Genomic DNA, 4,494 nt, shown 5'->3' on the forward strand with positions numbered 1-4,494 from the left:
AGCAAACATAAATCTACATATCACATTCACACACACACACCACACATACACACACACACACACACAGAGAGAACCTGAGTCTCATTTGTTCATAAACAGTTGGTCTTGCCAAAGGTTAATAGAACTTTTACTATCTTCTCCTACTTCTCCTACTCTATTCATCCATTCCTTTGTGGAGTCATTCAAGCCTGAAGCTCCATGAAGGTTTTATCATCTAGCACAAAGCCCCATTATCTTTGAACTTCTATGCTTTGCCCAAACATATCCTTAGACACTCTTTACTATTGTAATTTTCCTCCAATGCTAAGTCATCACTATCATCTTCTAAGACAAAACCACTGCCCTATTCCTTAAAAATGGCAATAGCACTTAGAGCAAAATCTTTCCTAAGACTGAAAATATTATGAATGTCAAATAAGAGTACATAGCATTTGTTATCCAATAAGAATTCTGGTAGCACTGGGCAGTATTAGACCACACTGGTCCACTTTAAAGAGATCTACATCTAAAGGTGTATTGTGCATGTCTTAAGAGCAACAATATCCAAAGACTTCACCTCCTCTTCCTCCTGTACTAACTGTATCTCTTCCTCAACTTTTGCCTCTTCAGAAGGTAACTCCTCTTCTTGGGGAATCTCATCTTGAATAGTACCTTCATAGAGCAGTTCTTCACCCCTTTTAGGAAGCTCTTTAAGTAGCAGAGGAATCCAAATGGCTTCACAGTTGGAAATCCTTGATCCTCTATTATGTCCTCTCATAACCTGTGGCTCCTCTATCCGTGCCATAACCTCTATAGGGTCGTTAGTTAGTGAAGTCAATAGACCTTTTCTTCGTGGTCATCAACAGGTTGTTTGGAGACTTCATCCTCACGTTGCTACTCCATGCAGCACTAAATTCAGGATCCAGCACTGTGGCTCCTCACTTAAGGTTTATCTGTTGTTCTGATCAAGAAAACACTGGCAAGAATTAGAAAAGGAGAGACCCCTCTATTTATATTTGTGCGATTTGGCACGATAACGCATGCCCATTACTCTTACAGTGCCATATCGCGCCAAACTACACAAACCTCTCTCTCTCTCTCTCTCTTTATGGGTGTACTGTTTGTGTGTCTGTGTTATATATGCTTCTCAGTGTGTCTGTGTATCTGTCTGTGTGTGTGTGTGTGTGTGTGTGTGTGTGTGTGTGTGTGTGTGTGAAAGATTGTGTCTGTGTTTGTCCATGCATGTATGTGTGTCTGTGTATCTAAGTGTGTGTGTGTTTGTGTGTGTGTGTATCTAAGTGTGTGTGTTTGTGTGTGTGTGAGAGAGAGAGAGAGCAAGCAAACTTACCTGTTGCCATTGCTGCCTGCTTACATGGGCGTGGATTCTCTCTCTCTCTCTCTCTCTCTCTCTCTCTCTCTCTCTCTCTCTCTCCCCCTTGGATTCCTGGAAAGAGTGGATGCTCTCTCTCTCTCTCTCTCTCTCTCCCTCGGGTTCCTGGACACAGTGGATGCTCTCTCTCTCTCTCTCTCTCTCTCTCTCTCTCTCTCTCAAAAATGAGAACCGTTAATAGTAGCATGAGGTTTAAATAACTTTATACGAGTCCACGTGTGATAGTAATTAATTGACACGTGTGATGTTGACCATTGACACATGGGGTTTGTGAATATTAAAAATGATACATTTTTTATTCTATTTGTAATGGTGCACCTGAGAGAGAGAGAGAGAGAGAGAGACTCACATTCATCCCCAGCGATCCATCGAACATGACAAGGCACCGACGATGGCTTTGGTATGTCTTTCTCCCATGCACGCACACACAGACACAGACACACATACACACACACACACACATAGGGAGAAACATATACAACACACACACACACACACACAAGGAGAAACACACACATACACATCTAGTACCGCTACAGAGAGAGAGAGAGAGAGAGAGAGAGAGAGAGAGAGAGGTTTTTGTGATTTGGCGCACGATATGGCGCTTGCAAGACAAACTGAAGAGAGCTATCGTGCCAAACTGCAAGAATTATGATAGAGGTGTCGCTAGTGCACACACATACACACACACACATATACACACACATGACATCCACAAAGAGAGAGAGAGAGAGAGAGAGAGAGATGTGTTTTTGCAGTTTGGCGTGATATGGCGCTTGCAAGTCTAACACAAGTTCACTATATTACGCCAAACCGCACTAACTATGATAGATGCCTTGGCTTGTAGGAAGATAGGAGTTCCTAGTACTTCTTGTATAAAAACCTGTTTGCCTTCTTGCTTCGTGCACAATCCAGCAAGTGCACATAAGCCTGATTACTTAGCACTAGCCTTCCTTTTGGATACGAGTTTTTTGAAACCGTCCTTGTTGTGTTTTGATAGGTACTTTGCATGCTGGTCCAAAATTGACTCTACTGGCAAAGGCTTGTTAAACATCTCAGCAATAATGTGAAAGTCATCAGCAACTCTAGCATTATAAACAAAATCAAAAAGTTTCTCATCAATTAAGGCAAGATCATTACTCTCAACAATTTTCTCCTTCTTGTCCTTCATGTCAGTGCTACGAACTTGCTCCTTCTTCTTCTGCTTCTTCTTCTTCAGCATCTCTGTGGTGTCATCAATTTGCCCTTTCTCCTCCTTAGCCTCCATTGAGAAATTGAAATACCTCTTAATAGTGAGCCTCTGGCAAGAAGTTTGTTTAGAAAGGGACACCAGACTGAGAACACCTACTTTCTCTTGTTCATTTGCCTCCATACCTTGGTCTTCTGAATGGGGTTCCTCATCATTATGATTCTTTACAAAGTAAAGGGGGAAACTTGATTCTCTCGGCTCCACAGTTTGAAATCCTTGATCCTCTATCTATCCTCTCACAAGTTGTGGCTCCTTTATCCATGCCATAACCTCTACAGGCAGTTAGTGAAGTCAATAGATCTTTTCAATAGATCTTTTCAATAGTTCTTTTCTTCGTGGCCATCAACAGGTTTGGAGACTTCATCCGCACGTCGCTACTCCCTGCAGCACTAAATTCAGGATTTAGCACCGTGGCTCCCCACTTAAGGTTTCTCTATTGTTCTGATCAAGAAAACACTGTGGCAGGAATTAGAAAAGGAGAGACCCCTCTATTTATATTTGTGCGATTTGGCACGATAACGCATGCCCATTACTCTTAGAGTGCCATATCGCGCCAAACTACACAAACCTCTCTCTCTCTCTCTCTCTCTCTCTCTTTGTGAGTGTATTGTATGTGTGTGTCTATGTTGTATATGCTTGTGTGTGTGTGTGTGTGTGTCTGTGTGTGTGTGTGAAAGATTGTGTCTGTCTGTCCATGCATGTATGTGTGTCTGTGTATCTAAGTGTGTGTGTGTGTGTGAGAGAGAGAGAGAGAGAGAGAGAGAGAGCAAGCAAACTTACCTGTTGCCATTGCTTCCTGCTTGCATGGAGTGGATTCTCTCTCTCTCTCTCTCTCTCTCTCTCTCTCTCCCTTGGGTTCCTGGATAGAGTGGATGCTCTCTCTCTCTTTCTCTCTCCCTCGGGTTCCTAGAGATAGAGTGGATGCTTTCTCTCTCTCTCTCTCTCTCTCTCTCTCTCTCTCTCTCTCTCTCAAATGAGAACCGTTAATAGTAGCATGAGGTTTAAATAACTTTATACGAGTCCACGTGTGATGTTGACCATTGACACGTGGGGTTTGTGAATAGTAAAAACGACACATTTTTTCTCATTTGAGAGAGAGAGAGAGAGAGAGAGAGAGAGAGAGAGAGAGAGAGACTCACATTCATCGAGCGATCCATCGAACATGACAAGGCACCGACGGCTTTGGTATGTCTTTCTCTTGACGTACACACACACACACACACACACACACACACACACACACACTCATGCACGCACACACAGACACAAACACACATACACACACACACACACACAAGGAGAAACATATACAACACACACACACAACCACACACATAGAGACACACAGGGAGAAACACACACACACACAGAGACACACACACACATAGAGACACACAGGGAGAAACACACACACACACACACACACACACACACACACACAGGGAGAGAGAGAGAGAGAGAGAGAGGGAGAGAGAGAGAGGGAGAGAGAGAGAGAGGGAGGGAGAGAGAGAGAGAGAGAGGGAGACACACAAGGAGAAACACACACACACACACACACACACACACACACACACACACACATACACATCCAGTACTACTACTACACACACACACACACACACACACACACACACAGAGGGAGAGAGAGAGAGAGAGAGGTTTTTGCGATATGGCGCTTGCAAGCCAAACTGAAGAGCGCTATCGTGCCAAACTACAAGAATTATGATAGAGGTGTCGCTAGTGCACAAACATACACACACACATATACACACACATGACATCAACAAATAGAGAGAGAGAGAGAGAGAGAGAGAGAGAGAGAGAGAGAGAGAGAGAGAGAGAGAGAGAGAGATGTGTTTTTGCAGTTTGGCGTGAT

Source organism: Cibotium barometz, chromosome 28 (assembly GCF_041138505.1).
Source record: "Cibotium barometz isolate CiBa-2024 chromosome 28, ASM4113850v1, whole genome shotgun sequence".
Classification (NCBI taxonomy): Eukaryota; Viridiplantae; Streptophyta; class Polypodiopsida; order Cyatheales; family Cibotiaceae; genus Cibotium; species Cibotium barometz.